Source organism: Macaca nemestrina, chromosome 11, assembly GCF_043159975.1.
Source record: "Macaca nemestrina isolate mMacNem1 chromosome 11, mMacNem.hap1, whole genome shotgun sequence".
NCBI classification, from domain to species: Eukaryota; Metazoa; Chordata; class Mammalia; order Primates; family Cercopithecidae; genus Macaca; species Macaca nemestrina.
The window spans coordinates 2,203,790-2,224,998 of record NC_092135.1 but is presented as its reverse complement, the minus strand read 5'-3'; the positions used below and the strand labels follow the sequence as shown (position 1 = coordinate 2,224,998).

The 21,209-nt window shown below is 46.9% G+C and overlaps 1 long non-coding RNA gene across 1 annotated transcript in view; it reads left to right on the top strand.

Annotated features, from left to right (window-relative positions):
• Positions 1 to 9,360: 9,360 nt before the first annotated feature.
• Positions 9,361 to 21,209, top strand: part of LOC105492405 (uncharacterized) — a 94,435-nt gene continuing 82,586 nt past the window's right edge. Inside the window, exon 1 of the long non-coding RNA XR_011609488.1 lies at positions 9,361 to 10,347. This is a non-coding gene — a long non-coding RNA (uncharacterized lncRNA). The remainder of the gene's footprint in view (positions 10,348 to 21,209) is intronic.

The following is a 21,209-nucleotide window of genomic DNA, read 5'->3' as shown; positions in this document are numbered from 1 at the left end:
GGCAAATTCTCAATTATAATAGAAAACTTCAACATCTATGTCTCAACAATTGATAGAATATTTAGACAGAAAATCAGTAAGAAGATTTTAGCAACGAACAGGATCTAATTGATATTTATAGAACATTTCATTCAATAGCAGCAGAATACACATTCTCTTCAAGTTTTCATGGAACATGTACAAGACAGACCATATCCTAGGACATAAAGCAAACCTTAATACATTTCGAAATATTGCAATCTTATAGAGTATATTATCAGACCACATGGGAGTCAATCTAGAAATAGATAATAAAAAGATAATGGAAAAAATCTCTAAACATTTGGAAACTAAATAAACATCAGACTTCTAAGCAAACCGTGGATCAAAGGAAAATAAAAACAACAAACACTGAATTAAATGAAAAAAATACAACATATACAAATTCATGGGACAAAGCTAAAACAGTGTTAAGGGAAACATATAGCATTAAATATTTACATTAGAAAAGAGAAAATATATTAATATTCTACATTTCCACCTTAAGAAACTAGAAAAACAAGAGCAAACTAAACCCAAATCAAGCATAAAAAAGAGAATAATAAAGACATGAGAAAAAAATAAAATTGAAAGCAAAAAAAAAAATAAGGCAAATCAAAGGAACACAGAGCTAGTTCTTTGGAAATTCCATAAAATTGACAAACATCTAGCAAGATTAACAAAGAAAAAAAAGAGAATACACAAATTATCCATATCATGAATGAAATGGGGTATCTCTAATAATCATGGATGTATCAAAATCATAAGGAAATACTACAAACAGCTCTACAGACATAAGTTTGTCAACTTAGAAGACGTGGACTAAATCCTCAAAGCACAAATTCTGGCAGCTCATCCCATGTAAAGTGAATAATTTACCTAGCTCTACAGCTATTCAATAAGTACATTTTATTTTATTTTATGTATTATTTATTAATTTATGTATTATTTATTATTTTTTTGAGAGAGCCTCTCACTCTGCTGCCCAGGCTGGAGTGCAGTGGAGTGATCTTGGCTCACTGCAACCTCTACCTCCCGAGTTCAAGCTATTCTCCTGCCCCAGCCTCTCCAATAACTGGGACTACAGGCGTGCACCACCATGCCCAACTAATTTTTGCATTTTTAGTAAAGATGGGGTTTCGCCATGTTTTCCAGGCTGGTCTTGACGTCCTAACTTCAGGTGATCTGTCTTCCTCGGCCTCTCAAAGTGTTGGGATTACAGGTATGAGCCACCACATCCGGCCAAAGAAATACAATTAAAAAAAAAAAAATCCCCTCAGAAAACCTCCAGGTCTAGATGATTTCACTGAAGAAGTCTACCAAACATCTCAAGAATCATTAATATGAATTCTACATAATATTTTTCAGAAATTAAAAGAGGAGGAAACACTTCCCAAAGCACTTTTGAGGCTGGTTTATTCTGATGTTAAAACTAGACAAAGACTAAGGCCAAATATCCCTTGCAGGTAAATGCAAACATTTTAATCATGTGTTAACAAATACAATTTGGCAATATATACAAAGAATTATAGATCGTAACTAAATCTGCTCTATTCCAGGGATGCAAAGCCAGTTCAATAGTTAGAATGTAATCCATCATATTAGCAGACTACAGAAAAATCATAGGGTCATATCAATTGATGCGCAAAAGACAGTTGACAAGATTCAAGTCCCATTAATCATAAAAACTCTCATGAAACTAGGAATAGAGGCCAGGTGCGGCGGCTCATGTCTGTAATCCCAGCACTTTGGGGGGCCAAGGCGGGTAGATCACCTGAGGTCAGAAGTTTGAGACCAGCCTGGCCAAGATGGTGAAACCTGTCTCTACTAAAAATTAGCATGGTGGCGATTGCCTGTAATCCCAGCTACTCAGGAGGCTGAGGCAGGAGAATCACTTGAACCCAGGAGACAGATGTTGCAGTGAGCTGAGATGGTGCCACTGCACTCCAGCCTCGGTGACAGTGAGACTCCTCAAAAAAACCAAACCAAAATGAAAAACCACAGAACTAGGAATAGAGATTTCTTAAATTTGATAAAGACCATCTACAAATAACCTACAGCTAACATTATGGTTAATAGTAAAAGATTAGATGCTTTTCTCCTAAGATTGGGATCAAGGCAAGGATGTTCACTCTCATCCCTCTTCTTCAACAAAATATTGAATTTTTTTGCCAGTGCAATATGGCAAGAAGGTAAATAAAAAGCATGCAGATCAGAAAGGAAGAAATTAAATTATTTCTATATGTAGATGACATGACAGTCTATGTAGAAAGTCCCCTAGACCTAATAAGTGCATGTGGCAAGGTTCCAGGATATGAATCCGACATACAAAAATGAATATATTTCTGGCTGGGCACAGTGGTTCACGACTGTAATCCCAGCACTTTGGGAGGCCAAGGCAGGCGGATCACAGGTCAGAAGTTCAAGACCAGCCTGGCTAACATACTGAAACCCTGTCTCTACTAAAAATACAAAAATCAGCTGGGTATGGTGGCACACGCCTGTGATCCCAGCTACTAAGGAGGCTGAGGCGGGAGAATCGCTTGAACCCGGGAGGCGGAGGTTGCAATGGGCTGAGACCACACCATTGCACTCCAACCTGGGTGACAGAGTAAGACAATGTATCTCACACACACACACAAAGAACATATTTCCACAAGCTCGAAATGTATATGCAGAAATTAAAATAAAAATATAATACTATTTTACAACTGCTCAAGAAAAATGAAATACTTGGGTATAACCAAACATGCATGGGTTTTGTATGCTGAAAACTATAAAACTGAAGAAAGAAATCAAGAAGATATAAATAAACAGAGAGATATATCATTTTCAAGGATTTAAAAATTCAACATTGTTAAGATGTCAATTCCATGCAAAATGATAGATAGGTTTAACACTATACATATTGAAATTCTAGGGAGTTTTTTGTAAATATAGAAAAGATTATTCTAAAATTTATATAGAAAAGTAAAGGATTTAGAATAGGTAACTACTGGCAAAAAGAAGAATAAAATGGGAGGATTCCCTCTGATTTTAGGACTTAGTATGCTGTGGTAATCAAGAGAATGTGGCTTTGGTGGAGGGATAAACACATCAATGAAACAAAACAGAGAACCCCTACATTTCTCCACACAAGTACAGCCAATTGATCTTTTCTGGGGAGGTGGTATCAGCTTTATTTAGGTATAATTTATGTGCAACAAAAATATACCATTTTAAGTGTTTAATTTGATGAGTTTTATATTATGTATATAGTTGTATAACCATCATGAAAATAAAAATATTGAACATTTAATCACCCCTTAAAATTTCCTCATGCCCCTTTGCAGTCATTCCCCTCTCCTACTCCTGGCTCTGGTAACCAGTGGTCTGCTTTCTATTGCCATAATTCTGCTGTTTGTGGAATTTCATAGCATGGAAATACAGTGTTACAATCTTTACGTCTACTTTTTGTTGTTGTTTGAGACGGAGTCTCGCTCTGTCACCAGGCTGGAGTGCAGTGGCATGATCTCGGCTCACTGCAACCTCCGCTTCCTGGGTTCAAGCGATTCTCCTGCCTCAGCCTCCCGAGTAGCTGGGTCTACAGGGCCCGCCACCACGCCCGGCTAATTTTTTGTATTTTTAGTAGAGACAGGGTTTCACTGTGTTAGCCAGGATGGTCGCGATCTCCTGACCTCATGATCTGCCCTCCTCGGCCTCCCAAAGTGCTGGGATTACAGGCGTGAGCCACCGTGCCCGGCCATGTCTACTTTCTTTTCAGTTTGCATAATGCTTTGAAATCCACTCATGTTGTTTCTATTACGCTATTCAGTGAAGCAAGGATAGGTGCTGGAGAAATTGGGCATCTACAGGGGAAAAAACGACCATTAATCAAAATTAGCTCAAAATGGACCATGGAATTAAAAGTAAAATGTAAAACTCTAAAACGTGCAGAAGAAGATAACAGAGGAGAAAATCTTTGGGACCTTGGAGTTGGTGAAGAGTTGTTAGACATGACACCTAAAGTGTTTTCATGAAATAAAAAGATTGATCCTTGGACTGCATAAAAATTAAAAACGTTTGCTCTGTTGCAAGTCTTGTTAAGGAGGATGAAAAGACAAGTTACAGTCTGAGAAAAGATGTTTGCACGTCACATACCTGACAAAGGACTCATCTCTAGGATACCTGAAGAATTTTCAAACCCAACATCAAAAAAGCACAATTCAACTACAATATAGGCAAAAAATATGACAAAACATCTTACCAAAGAGGATGCATAGATGGCCAATAAGTGCATGAAAAGATGTTCAGCATTATTAGCTACTAGGAAATGCAATTTAAGATCATGATGAGATCTTATTTTTCATCTGTTTAATTTCTTATTTACATTTTGCTATTGGAACAGCTAAATTAAAAACATAATGACAATACCAAGTGGTGATGGGGAAGCAAAGACATTGGGTCTCTTACAATTGCTGGTTGGAATGGAAAATGGCACAGTCATTCTGGAAAATAGTTTGGCGGTTTCTTAAAAAAAAAAAAACTACATAGAATTTACCCAGCAATAATTTTGGACATCTATTCCAGATAAATTAAAAAATTATGCTCACACAAAAATCTGTACAGAATGTTCAAACCAGCTTTACTTGTGATGGCCAAAAACTGGAAACAACCAACAGGTCCCTCAACAGGTGAAGAGTTAAGCAAACTGTGGTACATCCACGCCACGCAATATGATTCGGCAACGCTAAGGGACTGACTGCTGAGACACTCCACAACTCTGATGGATCTTAAGGATATTGGGCTCAGTGAATCGAGCCAGTCTCAAAAGGTTACATACTGTGTGACTCCATGTATTAAAATATTCCCAAAATTATAAAGTTATAGAGTTTTTCTTTTTTTGGGACGGAGTTACGCTCTTGTTGCCCAGGCTGGAGTGCAGTGGTATGATCTCGGCTCACTTCAATCTCCACCTCCTGGGTTCGAGGGGTTCTCCTGCCTCAGCCTCCCGAGTAGCCGGGATTACAGGCATGCATCACCACACCTGGCTCGTTTTTGTGTTTTTTGTGGAGATGGGGGTTTACCATGTTGGCCAGGCTGGTCTTGAACTCCTGACCTCAGGAGATCTGCCAGCCTTGGCCTCCCAAAGTGCTGGGATTACAGGCGTGAGCCACCGCGCCCAGCCCAAGTTATAGAGATTGAAATGAAATTCTCACTCCCAGGGTTTTTAGGGATATTGGGGCGGGAGTGAGTGTGACTGTTTCACAAGGGAGATCTTTGTGGGGACGGAGCGGTTCTGTGTCTCGAGTGTGGTGGTTGATGCCTAAACACATACATGTGATAAAAGGGCACAGAGCTATACACACTCTTTATAGTAACATCAGTTTCCTGGTTTTGATATTGCACTATCCTATGAAAAATGTTACTTTTATAGGAAACTGAGTGAAGGGTACAGGGGACCTCTTTGTACTATTTTTGACACTTCCTGTGAATTTGTAATTTTTTTGAACATAAAAAGTTTAATAATGGAAAAAGAAAACAAAGGCTCTGAGTAAAACAGCTGGCGTCTCTCCCAATACAGTGCTAACTGAGACAGGAGAAAGCCAGAGGAAGAGAAAGCTCACAATGTCCAACGGTTTTCTCTTCCCTGCCTTCCCTTCCCTCCCTCCCGTCCCTCTCCTCCCTCTCCTCCCTCCCTCCCTCCTGCCCTCTCTCCCCATCTCGCTCCCTCTCTCCTCCCTCCCCTCTCTCCCTCTCTCCCTCTCTCCCCCTCTCTCTCTTTCTCTCTCTCTCTCTCCTCCCTCCCCTCTCTCCCTCTCTCCCTCTCTCCCCCTCTCTCTCTTTCTCTCTCTCTCTCTCTCTCTCTTTCTCTCTTTCTTTCTGACGGAGTCTTGCTCTGTCACCCAGGCTGGAGTGCATTGGCACAATCTCAGCTCACTGCAAACTCCGCCTCCCAGGCTCAAACAATTCTCCTCTCTCAGCCTCCTGAGTAGCTGGGATTACCGGTGCCCGCCACTGCACCCAGCTAATTTTTGTATTTTTAGTAGAGACGGGGTTTCACCTTGTTAGCCAGGCTGGTCTCGAACTCCTGACCTTGTGATCCACCTGCCTCGGCCTCCCAAAGTGCAGGGATGACAGGCGGGAGCCACCGAGCCCAGCTGGGGTTTTCTTTTAATTGGAAGCGTTGTGAAAATCGACAAAGGATGATTGTAAAAAGTAGAATTAAGCCCTTGATTTAGCAGTTCTCTGCCTGGGGATATAGCCTGAGGAAAGGATTAGGGATGAAGACGCAGACGTACATTAAAAATATAGGACTCTGCAGCCTACTTGTGGAAAAGGTTGTGTCAGTTAGAATTCTTGCACTGGGACAAGGCTCAGTGGCTCATGCCTGTAATCCCAGCACTTTGGGAGGCCGAGGCGGGCAGATCACTTGAGGTCAGGAGTTTGAGACCAGCCTGGCCAACATGGTGAAACCCTGTCTCTACCAAAAACACAAAAATTAGCCGGGCATGGTGGCACGTGCCTGTAACCCCAGCTACTCAGGAGGCTGAGACAGGAGAATCACGTGTACCTGGGAGGCGGAGGTTGCAGTGAGCTAAGATTGTGCCACTGCACTCCAGCCTGGGTGACAGAGTGAAACTCCATCTCAATTAAAAGAAAAGAAAATTCATGCATTTGGTGGAAAGCCTAACCTAATTCGTTTAAGCAAAAAAACTCACCTGCCTGTGCCTCCTGGGGTAGGTGGGACTCCTACGAAGTTACCAGGCTCTGTTGTTAGGTTTACACTTCTCAGGGCCCCTTTCTATCTGTTGATTCTGATGTTAGGCAAGATTTCTTCTCATGGGGGAGAGCAGTCCTAGGGTTCATGAAGAGTGAGAACCTCTGTCCCAGCATCCTAAGAAACGGGCCCAGGGCCCCTTCTGATGGGACAGACCGAGTCACTTCACCCCCTGGACCAAGCCCCAGGCCAGAAGTGCTCTACGCTGGCTCAGGCCAGGCCTGGGGGACCCCCACCAGGGAGGGGTACAACTCTTAATGAAACTGGGCTGTTGGAGAAAGGGACAATGAATTATACGGGTCAAATTAAACTGTAAAAAGACAGGGAGAAAACACACTTCGGTGTTTGCAATAGAAAGCTCTTACGTGAGGTTGATTGACCTTTATTTTCCACTTTATATTTTTTGTGTAATCAGAAAATTTTCCTTTAAAAATCTTGCACAGTCAGGGAAGGCGGTGGCATGGTGGACATGGTGGTTGCCCCTGTATCTTACCTGTCTCCACTGGGCCGAAGGGCAGAGACTGGTTCAGGCCACCTGTGTCCCTCTCTCCTAGGCCTGAGCCAATTCCCGCATGGCGCTCCCTTGTCCACAGGGCGTGACCAGGCAGCATCAAGATCAGGAGTTGAGTTTGGTGGCTAAGCGAGGGGCTCCCCTGTGGCCCTGTGTGCTGGTGGCCCTCTTGCGACTGGGAAGGAAGCCGGTCTGAGGAAACAGCCAGCACTGGGACGGGTGTAGTGGGGAAGATAGAAATCTGATTTAATGATGCTGAACCCATGCTTCCCACAGACCTTTCCAGTATGAGAGACAAGAGATCTTTTATTACTTGAGCCAGCTTGAATTGCACTTCCTGTTAATTGAAACTGATGTAAATACCCATTAAGTTTGGGTCTACAATCACCGCTAATGAATTTGAGAATAAGATTGGCCTGAGATGTGAAGAGAGAGAAAGGAGTCTTCTGCTGGCCTGCTGACTTGTCTGAGGATGTGAAGCGGGAGGAAGGGCTGACCTCTCCAGGAGGGCCTTCCTCTCTCAACCAGGGGCCCTTGGGAAGAGGCAGCCCCACCCGAGACAGAAGGGAGCCATGACTGCCGTCAAACACGACACTGGCTAGTTCTGGGACCTGCAGCAAGGATCTCACCCTCTCCTTGCCTGAGTGTCCTAATTTCTAAAATGAAGAGATTGAAAAAAGAATTTGAGCTGGATATAATGTGAAATATAACAAAGTTATCTTTGGTAAAAACCAAAGCAAAATAGCCCGGTAGGGTTTGAAAGCAAGCCTCGGTGGACCTGCCTCTGTGCCGTGGACAGGCCTAGCTGGGCTTTCTCTGACTTCATTTCCAAAGGCCAACCCCGCCTTGCGGCAGGGTCACGTTTGGTCCTGAAAGACTGAGTTAGGAAGAACGTTGAAGGCTTGTCTCGCAAAGTACTCTCTAAGAAGAGAGCTACCCCCGAAGTAGCAGCTGCAGAGAAGAGTGACCGTGCACATGTGGGCAGTGCTGAGATGGGCCAGCCCCTGATGGCCTAAGGCTCTGTGGACCTTCCCACCAGCTGCAGCCCCCAAACATACTTTTATACTTGCTGGCTCGCTTTGCTGTCGCCTGGATCAGACTAGACCCATGGAGGGCGTATTCACCACTGTAACCCCAGACCTTGCAGGGTGCCTGGGCCAGAAAGTCTGCTAAATGACAGGCAGAACTGAGTTGAGCTGTGCCAACCCCATCCTGGGGCTCCTTCCCCTGCCGTGAGGAGGGACAGGCAGGTGGGTGCCCAGGTAGGACACAGACTTGTCACTGCAGCCTGGGTGCTATGACGCCCTCATTGATGGGGCCCCTCTGAGCCAAACCCTCCCTGAATCCAGAGAGTGCTCCTGGGTGGACTGGGTTTAAATTTCAACCTGACCATAAAACCACACATTAGGAAAGGTATCCAATCAATTAGTTCTAATTAATCACAAACAAAATGTGTCTCTAGCTGTGGGATGTGGTTTCTTTCCCATTGGCTATAATTAGAAAAGTTTGGTGACTGTACAGAAATAAAATGTCTGTGGGAAAGGGAGGGGGGAAGACAGAAGAAACACAAGTGGTTAGAAGTCATGTTAAATGGTAACTAGAAAGCCGTAACCACTTCCCCTAGACGTGGGGAAGCTTCCTTGAAGCTGAGTGCAACTGTGCTGGGCAAGCAGAGATGTTTCTGCCCCCACCCGCATGTCCTGACCCATTAATTTCTTTCTTTCTTTTCCTTTTTTTTTTTTGAGATGGAGTCTCGCTTCGTTGCCCAGGCTGTAGTGCAGTGATGCGATCTCGGCTCACTGCAACCTCCGCCTCCTGGGTTCAAGCGATTCTCCTGTCTCAGTCTCCCGAGTAGCTGAGATTACAGGTGCACACCACCATGCCCCGCTAATTTTTTTGTATTTTCACTAGAGACGGGGTTTCACAATGTTGGCCAGGCTGGTCTTCAACTTCTGACCTTCAGTGATCCACCCGCCTCGGCCTCCCAAAGTGCTGTTATTGTGGGCATGAGCCATCACACCCGGCTTCCCATCCATTCGTTTCTACCGGGATTTCTCTGTGGGCCTCACAGGCAAAGCTAGCCAGCAACAATCCTCCCCATCCAGGGTGGGACTGAGTGGTTATAACAGGACCTTGTGCCTGGACAGCTCTGGCCACAGGGCTGCTGCCCTGTGGAGTACAGAGCTCAAGTGCTGGATTAGAGCCCTGCCCAGGACAGGGAGGCTGATCCCAGCCAGGGGAGGCTTGGGAGGGTCTCCGAGGGTGTCATGCATCAAGGCAATTGGTTGGCGCCTCCATGGCCTCCTTGACGGTGTGTTGTAGAAAAGTAACGTCTTCACTGCTAGGCTTTGCCACAGATAAATTAAACCTGACCCACCCCCGTCTAGCGTCTGTGAGGCTTAGGGCACTGTGCTGGGATAAGTGTCCAGCATGGGGCACCAGAGGCCACTGGGGAAAATGCCAGTCAAGGCTAGCAGATGTGAAGCGTGTGGGTGGTATGAAGTGGGCCAGGGCAGGGGAAACTGAGTCAGAGCTGATATTCCCTACTTTCCAGCCGTGTGAGCTCGACCCTCCACACTCACACTGCACATCTGTTCAGGGAAGCTGTGGGTCCTGATGTTGCAGGGAGGGTGGATGCTGTCAGGGCACGGCTCTCCAGCGGCTCCACGAGCAGGTGCTGATAGCATGACTGTGATTCTACAGCATGTGTGCCAAGGGATCTCCCTTTATACCCTCAGCAGGGAATTGGATCTCAGCCTGGACAGTTTCTTGATGTTTTTTCTTCATGAAAAGAGTGTCGGGAACCATGCTGCCTGGGCCACCGTGTTGCTGGGTGCAGCAGGCGGCTGCCTTGCTCTGTGGGGTGGGATGGTGCAGCCTGCTCAGCAAGGGAGCCAGTGAAAGCTCCATGAGTGGAGGGACGCTTGAGCAGTTGCGCAGCAGACTGAAGGCTCTGCACAAGGACCTCAAGGGCCAGCTCAGCCTTAGCAATAAAAACAGCAAAACCCTGACTGGTGAACAATATTGAGCCAACCATGGATACCCAGAAGAAATCTCGGTGAGTTGTGGATATGATTCCTTTTATACGGTGTTGGATTTGTTTTGCTAATATTTTCTCAGATATATTTGTGCTTCTGCTCAAATAAATCAGATACGTTGGTTTGCAGTTATCTTTTTTTTTTTTTTTTTGAGGTGAGTTTCGCTCTTGTCACCCAGGCTAGAGTGCAGTGGCGCGATCTCAGCTCACTGCAACCCTCTGCCTTCTGGGTTCAAGCGATTCTCCTGCCTCAGCCTTCTGAGTAGCTGGGATTACAGGCATGCACCATCACACCTGGCTAATTTTTGTATTTTTAGTAGAGACTAGGTTTCACCTTGTCGGTCAGGCTGGTCTCGAACTCTTGATCTCAGGTTATCCACCTACCTCAGCCTCCCCAAGTGCTGGGATTACAGGCGTGAGCCACTATGCCCGGCCCTGCAGTTACCTTTTTTTGTAATGTCACATCTCATTTTGTTATTAGGGCAATGCCGGCCTCATAGATGACTTGGAAAGTGCTCCCTCTGCTTCTATTATCTGGAAGAGATTGTGATTAATGATAATCAAAAATTTTTTTACATAAATGTTGGTAGAATTTACCGGTAAGGGCACGTGGCCTTGGTACTATTTTAGGAGGTTATTAATAATTGACTCAAATTATTTACTAGATATGGGGTTATTCAGGTCATGACATTCTCCTTGGGCGAGTTGGTCTTTGAAGGAGTTGGTATACAGTTTGCCTTTTTCTCCTCTGCACCCTACACATTTCACTGGCTGCGATATTTCCAATCGACATCCCAGAAGCTATGGCTCTCATGGACCAATGTTTTCTCCCTTTCCGGTGATCCAGGAAGCCTAGGGGAGATTGACGGGGAGGAATTCCCATCCCCGACATAGATAAGGTCGTGGCAAAGTCCTTTCTCCTGAAGAGCAGATCTTTATTATGGGGGAGGCCCTGGGCGGATGTCACAATAATTGCTCTTCCCATCCCCCTGTCAGGGCCAGGAGGGGAATCCTTCTAGAATCTTCACCATGAGAACATTGGCCTTTATATCTGTATAAAGGCCACACATTTTAGGGACTCTTAACTCGGTGGCCCCAATAGTTTCTCCTCTTGTGCTAGTCCACACTCAGCCTCCAGCAATTTGTCAAAACTACCATTGAAGTGTTCCTCCCTGTTAATGACCTCGCAGCTTCTGTTCCAGATAAGCAGGTCTCAGCTCTGACTCTGGAGGCACCTGTCTCTTTGGATTTTGAGGTATCTAATTTGTTTTGCAACCTCATTTTTATGGTGGATCCTAGGAAAGTTGCTGATTTTCAGTTTTCCAGTTTTCTGTTGCTATAAGGACAAGAGTGATGACTGCCAAGCTCTTCACATGGTGGAACTGAAACCAGAAGTCCCTAGTCCTTTTGCTTTGAAATGAACCTCTGGGGTCTTGCAGAAGGGCTTGGTGGGCCCATGTTGGAGGCTGCACTGGGAATCCAGGGGACTGGAACTCTGAGCCTGCAGACCCGCTCTGCTCACCTCAATGTGCCAGGCCATGAGCTGCCTTTGAACACCTAACTCTCAGGCTTTAATTTCTGATGCATTTATCACATGACTGGAGATATCTGGGCCCTCTCGTCCTCAAAATTAATGTGTAAATCAGCTCAGGAATTACAAAAGAGATTCAGAGTATGGCAGACACACCTGACAGCAGTAACGGAAACATACTCCAAGAATGATTCTGTGGTCTAAGAAGAATATGTATTCAGAGTTCCTAGCCAAGGAATCAAGAGTGGCCAACCCAAGGATTCACTCCTTTTCCACAAAGCATATCTGCACCCCTGGCCCTTTCCTTGAAACACAGAACATGCAAGAAATAGAGGCCCTTTGCTTTGGGTTAAATGGAGGTTGCTAGGTGGAGGGTGCTGAGTGGAAATGCTACATAAACTGCATGCTTCTTACAATTGCTAGTGGTTGTCCTGCCCAGCCCACCACCACTGGATTGCCCCTGTATGTAAGTCCTCAATAAAACTTATGTCTCCTCCACTGGGAGAGAAGTGAGGAGGTCAGAGGGGTCAGCCCAGCCCTGGCACCTGGGCCCGTTAGCCTCGCCAGTGACTTAGAGGCTTTCTTCTAAAGTGAAACCAAGGCTTCTGAAGAGGCAGAGTGAAGGAGTGGTGTGCTCAGATGTATGTTTTGGAAGGGGCACGGCAGTGTGGGGAGTGCAAGGTACGAGCCTGGGAGGCCAGCTAGGCTCCAGATGTGGTCCAGGCTGGTGGTGAGGTGAAGATTACTTATCTGCACCTGGAGCTGGGGGCAAGAGAGGGCTGGATGCATGGAGCACTCCCCTCCTACTTCCGGTGGCTCACCGATGCCAGAGAGCCTCTGCCTGGCTTTCCGCCCCCTCAGTGCGACCACACTGCGTGCTGTCACGGGCTTTGGGTAGAGTCACAGCACTAACCACCCCTTGACACTGTATTCCCTCAGTCATCTCACATCACAGCATGTTTTCAGCAGCTCTGATTTGCTCAGGGGACCCCATGTGCCAGGTTATGACCAGGGAAGAGCCCTGGATGTCACAGAGTGAATGGAACCGCACCCCGTTCCCCACCTGTCCATGGGCCGGCCAGGCAGTGCGCGTGCCTATGGCCTCTCCCTTGCTCTGACTCCTCCTCGCCCATCCCCTTCTTGCTCCTTCGTGGCTGGGGCCCGGGAGAGGGATCAGAAGGTGACAGGCGCTTCTTGCTGGGCTGGCTCTCTGGGCAATTTCTGTCTTGTCAAAGCTCTTGGTCATGGAAAGTGTCCCAGCTCCTCTATGGGACTCAGGGATGGAAACTCCTGGGAGGCGCTTCTGCATGACCCCGGGCCCTAGAATAGAACCCCCACCTCAGGGTCTTCTCACCTGAGGATGCAGCCCTCTTGGGAAGTGGGGCGTTGACGTGATGGAGCCCAGACCATTCAGGGCTCCACAAACCTTATCATGAACCACCCTGCCAGGAAAACACCCGAATTCTTGCCCCACCAGACTCCAGCAGTGCCAGCTCCTCCCTCATTCTGCTACATTGTTCCTGCCTTGCCCTCCCCCACATCCAGGGGACAGTTGTCCTACCCTCTCAAGGACTGTTGGGGGCTCTTCTCCTAAGACAGCACGGGGTCCAGAAGTCTCAAAACAGCCCTAACCCAACCGAGATGCAGTGGCCCTGAGAGCAGACAATCCAAACTCTTCACTACGATTCTCTGGGGGCCTCTCATTTGGCCAGGCTTGAGGTTCTGAGGAGGCCACAAAACTCTTTCTGTAATCGCTAAAGAAATTATTGCTTGTAAGGAACCGCTAGGCTTGTCTCACGTGGGTTGGAGGTGGGATGCAACTGTCTACAGCTGTGCAAGATGGAAATACTTGGCACCCGTTGGCCTCGGTATGAAATGCTTGCCAACATTCTGAGAAAGAGCGATGCAGGCCATTGCAAATCAATTTAATTTTTAAATTTCCCACTAGAATTATTAGTCTAGTAAGGGCAGGGGATTGACTTGTTCACCTCTATGTTTCTTGTGACTAGAACAGTGTCCAGCACACCAAAGGTAGTTGTATTTTTAAAGGACTAAATGCATATGTCTCAACTTGGTAACTCTGAATAGAGGGAGAGCAAAAATGATTGGCATGCTGCTCACACTGATTTCTGGCTCCTGCTGCTCACCACATTGTTTGGTAAACATCCATTTAGGAAGTGGCTTAGCTCTAGGGCATAGATGAGCAGCGGGCTGATGTCAGGCATGTAGTTAAAGGGCCAATTTAGTTCTAGGTGTGAGTGAGCAGAGGACTCAGGCTTTGAGCAACAGTGAAGGGGAGATGTGAATCTAAGATAAGTTGGGGATTCAGACTCAGGTCTGGGTGTGGGTGAACAGCAGACTCAATTCCTGTGTGTCAGGAAAGAGCAGACTCAGACTTGCTTGGCTATTGCACATAGCTAAGCAGTGCACCGTCGTATGAACTGAGAAGGGAGCCTCACTCAGGTCTGCAATTCCTGTGTGTCAGGAAAGAGCAGACTCAGACTTGCTTAGCTGTTGCACGTAGCTAAGCAGTGCACTGTCATATGAACTGAGAAGGGAGCCTCACTCAGATCTGCAATTCCTGTGTGTCAGGGAAGAGCAGACTCAGACTTGCTTAGCTGTTGCACGTAGCTAAGCAGTGCACTGTCGTATGAACTGAGAGGGGAGCCTCACTCAGGTCTGCAATTCCAGTGGGAAGCTGCAGATCTCCCTCCAATCTGGGGCTCAGCAGAGGCTACTTTTAACCTAGTGGGCAGTGTTTTAATTGCTTTTGTTTGTGTTATGCAGGTACAACCTTATTGGGCTAATGGATCTGCACTGGTCCTTACGTCCCACAATTAATTAACCAGAAGCAGAGCCTCGTGATGTCCCCACAAATCCAGTTGCTCGCTGTGGTCTTTGTGCCTTCCCTGCTTCTGACAGAGCAGTGCCAGGGCTTGGCTTTTGCCATTTGCCTGTTGGTACCTCCATTTAAATTGGGGACCTCATTCTCCCTACAGCTCCCCCCACCTGCACCCTGTCCTCCAGAAAACAGCTTCTACTGTGCTTCTGACAGATTCCAATATTCTTCCTCCCATTTGCCTTGGTGTTAGGAACATCTTCTGGCCTCTTTACAAAGATGGAGTTAGGATATAATTGAGAGGTCAATGTCAAGACTGGTGAGGTCTGAGTCCGAGATTTCATTCGACTCAAATATTGCTAACAAGTTAGTGTCATGAATGCTGTCAGAGAAAAACCACCTCCTGGACTGAAGATGAAAGATTATATTTCTCATAGGAAGAGTAGCAGCCGGAGCATCCGCATAGTTTTTTGGATTCCTTGTCTCCAAGTCCCATGGAGGCGGTGCAATGGGCCCACATGTATGTCATGCAGGCAGTGGGTTTGTGCTGCAGCCGAGGAACCCAGGCCAAGAGCCATCACTTTTGCTTTGCTTTTTTGAGACGGGGTCTTGCTCTGCCATCCAGGCTAGAGTGCAGTGGCGTGATCTCGGCTCACTACAACCTCTGCATTCCAGGTTCAAGCAATTATTTTGTCTCAGCTTCCCGAGTAGCTGGGACTACAGCTACTACAGCCTGCCACCATGCGTGGCGGAATGTTTGTATTTTTAGTAGAGACGGGGTTTCAGCATATTGGTCAGGCTGGTCTTGAACTCCTGACCTCAGGTGATCCACTCACCTTGGCTTCCCAAAGTGCTGGGATTACAGGCATGAGCCACTGTGCCTGACCTGGGCCGTCACTTTTTGATTAAGTAGCAAACTTAGCAGCAGGCAGTGGTCATGTGGTAGCTGGTGGTCATGCTGTGGTCGCCCTGACCTACTTAGATGCCATGGAGACTGCTCGGCCTCTGGAGACTGCTCGGCCTCTGGAGACGGATTGGCCGTGCAGTCCGGCACACCAGCAAGACTGTGGGGGAACATCAGACCCATGGCAGACTGGCATTCCCAAGGGGCTCAAATTATCAATCCGCTCCACCATTCCTGGCTTCAAAAATCTCCTAAGGACACTGCTGGCTTCTCAGCCTCATTTCACGTCCAGCACTGCGCTGAATTCCAGCGGCCGTCCTCTCTCACAGGTATAGGCGCTTCCTACTGCCGGCTGGCGCTGGTGCAGTCTGCGGGTGCGGGCCCCTGGGAAGAACCTGCCCAGCTAAGGCAGGTCTTTCCCCCGGTGATCCTGCACCCCTTCCACGCCAGTCCATATTCCCTCCATTTCCATGCCTGGAAGTTAGTGGCCTGCGATGGTTTTGCTGTGTTGGCTTCCCAGTTTTGCCCTTTTAAGGAAACCTAGGAGATTCTGGACTCTCTTCCAGGAGTTGCTAGGCTGGGGCATGAGAAGAATGGGGTTCTCTGTCAGAGTAACTCCCTGGCAAGGTTGTTAAAGAACAGCCCGGAAAGGCAGGAACAGGTGGGAAGATGCTCCGCGGGTCCAAAAATTCCTAGTGAGTGAAGGGGCTGCAGAGGCTCGACCCTGGGGCTCACTGGAGCCTATTTCCTGGCAGAGCCAGCATGACCCTAGAAAAGCAGGCTGCAGGCCGTCTACGCCCACCCCTTGTGTCCCCTCACAGTCGGAGGAAGATGCCAGGCCTGGCCTGTGACGCACGAGGCTCACCACGATGCGGCCAGCCCAGCTCTGGCTTCTTTCTCTGCCTCGCTTGCTCTACTCTGGCCACTTGAAACTTCCTTGGGCTTCTGACCTGGCAGGCTGACCCCTGGAGTGCCTCTCTCTGCCAGCGTCCCCTTCTGAGAGAGGATGTCCTGCCGCCCGGCTCACACGCCTGCCTGCAAGGAGTTTTCCAGCAGCTAACTCTGTTTTTCCTCACGGCACCAAGTGCACGTGAAATGTCCTTGTGGATTCCTTGTTCATTGTCGCTTCCCCCTAGAATGTCAGGCTGTGCGAGCAGAGGCCTGTGCCCTGGGATCCCCGTTGGATGAAGCTGACCTTTGTGTGTGGACAGGCTGAGTGGGTCATGCTATTTACTTCCTTTTTTTTTTTTTTTTTTTTCTGAGACGGAGTTTTGCTTTGTTACCCAGGCTGGAGTGCAATGGTGCAATCTCGGCTCCCTGCAACATCCACCTCCTGGATTCAAGAGATTCTCCTGCCTCAGCCTCCAGAGTATAGGTGGGATTACAGGCACCTGCTACCATGCCCGGCTAATTTTTGTATTTTTAGTAGAGACAGGGTTTTGCCATGTTGGCCAGGCTGGTCTCGAACTCCTGACCTCAGGTGATCCACCTGCTTCAGCCTCCCAAAGTGCTGGGATTACAGGCATGAGCCACCGTATCCAGCGCTGTTTACTTTTCAAGGGTAGTCGAGGCTCCTCCTGACCCGGTGTGTGTTGGCCTCGGGCCTTCCCTGGGGTGATGCTGCCCCGCAGTGTTGCTGTCCGGTCTCTGGTGAGCACTTTAGCCCTGACACTGCGGTGCTGTGACATGCAGCATTCAGTGGCTGTCGGGCAGCGGGTGGGTCTCGCAGGGGTTGCCTCGTTCATGCATTCAGAAGTGACTGTCCTGCACGTGGCATGCTGGAGTGAAGGAGACAGACGGCCCTGCCCTCCCAGAGCTTCAGCTGTGGAGAGTGGAAAGTACTATAGAGTTAACTTGACAAGTCATTCTTTATGTCTCCTTTTTTTCTTCCGCTTGGACCTCTCCCCAGGCATCTAGAAAGTTCCTCGCACGTTCCTTCTGTGGGGCTGCCTGCTCTCAGTAGAACTCCATGCCACAGGCTTTTAGCTTTCACACCTGCTGACCACCGACGCGGCCCAAACCCAGTGCCCCATGCACAGAGCATAGGGCCTGAAAGCTGACCTGACTCCTGGATATGTTCTGAGATGCTACGGGCTGGTCAGGGCTTGATTACTTACTCCTCCTAAATAACATCTGTGTCCTATGCATGTGGAAAGGACGTTGAAATAGAAGTTGGCAAATCAAAATCCAACTCCTAAATCTACTCTCTACCAACTGTGTATCTGTGCGTAAGTCTCTCTGAGCCTCACCTTTCTTGCCTGAAAAATGGAGCCACTAACATCTCCTCCAAATCCCTTTCCTAGGAACTCTAAGTAGAGAATAAGAGTGTGCATATAAAGTCACTTTTTCGAAAAGCAAATGGTGGCGATTCCTAATCCTTTGGCAGATGGATAGCCGTGCTTCGGGGTTTACCAGTCTCGCCACCTGTTATGAGTGTAGATTGACAGAAACTCTTGGTTAGAATCCTGGCTTGTTCATAAGGTGAGATACTTAATCTTGTCAAGTCCTGGTTTTCTCATTGGCAGAAGAAAGGTAATTCCAGCAGAACAGATTCACAGTGAAGACAGCTCCTGCACTGTCCATGGTACATGGACTCTCTGGCTAAAGGTTAGCTCTGCAAATGCACAGGGCTCTTCCCTTATTGCAGTCTCTTTAGGGTTTCATTAAAGATTCCATGTCTTCTTATCCAGGCTTTTGCTGAGGAGGTATCCTCTGTCCCTTTCCACCTGGAGGTGACTTGAGAGCTGGATGGGGGAGAAGACCCAAGCAAATGGCACAGAGGAGAGGCTGCCTGGCCACCCTTGGCTCTGTGGCACCCACTCGCTTCCCAACATGGCTCCGACCTTGGGGAAGAGTCTGCATGACGAGTGGGGCAAGGAACAGTCACATTGGTAAACAGACGACTGAGCAGTGAAAGATGTTTCCAGCAAAGCATTCTGAATACAGTATTTATGGACTCGAGTTGTTCCTGGGATATTTATAGATGGGATGCAAATGGAAAGCATATGGTGTGCTCTTCCAGAAATACCCTTCCAATTAGGCTGTGCATGGTGCTCAGCCACGCTGCTCTTTCCTCTGAAGATGCTCTTCAGCACATTGGTAGGGAATGTTACTCAAAGTTGCAGAAAACGGGGTGAACGCGTGTCTCTCGGGACGCCGTCTCTGACGAAAGGCTGTTTCCCTCTGATAAACATTTTTCTGCCCCAGCTCCAGGGTCCATTCAGGGGTGCTCTGTGGTGAAGCACGTGGTTGATTTTTTCCTTCTGTGCCTGTTACTTGACATGTGGAGATCATTTTGGAGGCCGTGGCAGGAAACTCCAAGAACAGATTTTAGAATGATCTGGAAGAAGGGCCCTTTTGTCCCTTACCTTCAGTTTGTATGTGCTGTTCTGGGAGGAGCCAATACCAGGATATGCTTGGCATGCTGCCTGAAGCTACCCATGCCACTGGGAAAATGCATTCCTTGTTTAGAGCATAGCACTGGAAGCAGGTGTCCAAAACCAGCCACCGTAGAAGGCACATCACATCCTAGGAGTGACCGTCTCTTCAGAAGCCGTGCAGTGTGGCGTGTGGTCAATGTGAGCAGCAGAAGGGTGGACTCTGCCCTGAGCAGAGACAGGGTGGAAAGAGGCAAACCATCTGCTGGTTACATACAGTGTAACGCAGTGGTGCAGGTCTCTCTTGTAGGTTTCTTTAGACCAGCTAATTTACTTGTCTTTAAGAATATACGTGTATTTTCATTTTAAAAGGGTAATATTCAAAGCACTCAAGATTTGGGGGAAATGGAGGATTTGGGGGAAATGGGGGAATTAATGCAAGCCTTTTGGAAGGTAAGTTGTGTTAAGCATTGAGAAAAATTCATATTTTAGCATCAGCATTTTCATTTCTAGTAATCTTTCTAGAGAAATAAAATAAACATAGACATAGTTCCACGACAAGAGCGTTATTGCCATTGTTGGCATATGTGTATGTGTGTGTGTGTAAGAAAAGACTATAAAATGCTTAGTATTAGAGAAATAATTCGGTAATCTGTTATATAATCATGAAAAGGCAGTTACATAGCAGTTAAAATTAAGCTTATTTGAGATCACATACAAATTGGTGTTATGATCAACTGTTGTTTTTAAAATCAAGATGCAAAATTAAATATATAGGAGCACTACTACAAAGAAGCTTTAAACAAATCTATGACTATATAATTTCAAATAGGAAAAAGACATTTAAATAACTTACTAACAGATACTTGGAAAAAATGTTCTAGCTCAAAAGCATAAAAGTTTTTTTCAAAAGTATTTTTCACCTATTAAGCTGGCATAGGTTTAAAAAACAACAATGAGGCCAGGCGCAGTGGCTCATGCCTGTAATCCCAGCACTTCGGGAGGCCAAGGCGGGCGATCACGAGGTCAGGAGATCGAGACCATCCTGGAGAACATGGTGAAATCCAGTCTCTACTGAAAATACAAAAAAATTAGCCGGGCGTGGTGGCAGCGCCTGTAGTCCCAGCTTCTAGGGAGGCTGAGGCAAGAGAATGGCATGAACCCGGGAGGTGGAGCTTGCAGTGAGCTGAGATCTGGCCACTGCACTCCAGCCTGGGCCACTGAGCGAGACTCCATCTCAAAAATAAATAAATAAATAAATAATTTTAAAAAACCCCAATAATGTAAAAAAGTAGATGGTACTGGTGAGATGTGAGATAAGTGATTATTGTCATTGATGTTTATTTTATTCTATTCTTTTTTTAAAAATAATTTCAGCTTTTATTTTAGATTCAGGAGGTACATATGCAGGTTGTTACATGGGCATATTGCATGATGCTGAGGTTTGAAATATGATTGATCCTATCACCCAGGTACTGAGCATAGTATTGTGTCTGGAATTTATTCCTTCCAGTGGGTTCTTGGTCTCTCTGACTTCAAGAATGAAGCCGTGGACCTTTGTGGTGAGTGTTACAGCTCTTAAAGATGGTGCGTCTGGAGTTTGCTCCTTCCAATGTTCAGATGTGTCCAGAGTTTATTCCTTCTGATGGGTTCATGGTCTCGCTGACTTCAGGAGTGAAGCTGTGGTCCTCGGCAGACCTTCGCTGCGAGTGTTACGGAGTGCTGATTGGTGCGTTCACAATCCTTTAGCTAGACACAGAGCGCTGATTGGTGTGCTTTTACAGAGTGCTGATTGGTGCATTCACAATCCTTTAGCTAGACAGAAAAGTTCTCCAAGTCCGCATTCGACCCAGGAAGTCCAGCTGGCTTCACCTCTCAGTATCCAGTAGGTAGTTTTTCAACCCTTACTCCCTTCCCTCCCTCTCTGCCGTAGTAGTTCTCAGTGGCTGTTGTTGCTATCTTTACTTCCATAAGTACCCAATGTTTAGCTCCCATGTGTAAGCCAGAACATGAGGTATTTGGTTTTCTGTTTATGTGTTAATTTGCTTAGAATAGTAACCTCTAGCTGCATCCATGTTGCTGCAAAGGACGTAAATTCATTTTTTTTCCCCTTTACGATGGAGTCTCGCTCTGTTACCAGGCTTCACTGCAACCTCCACCTCCCAGTTCAAGCAACTCTCCACCTCCACCTCCCAGCTAGCTGGGACTACAGGCACATGCCACCATGCCTGG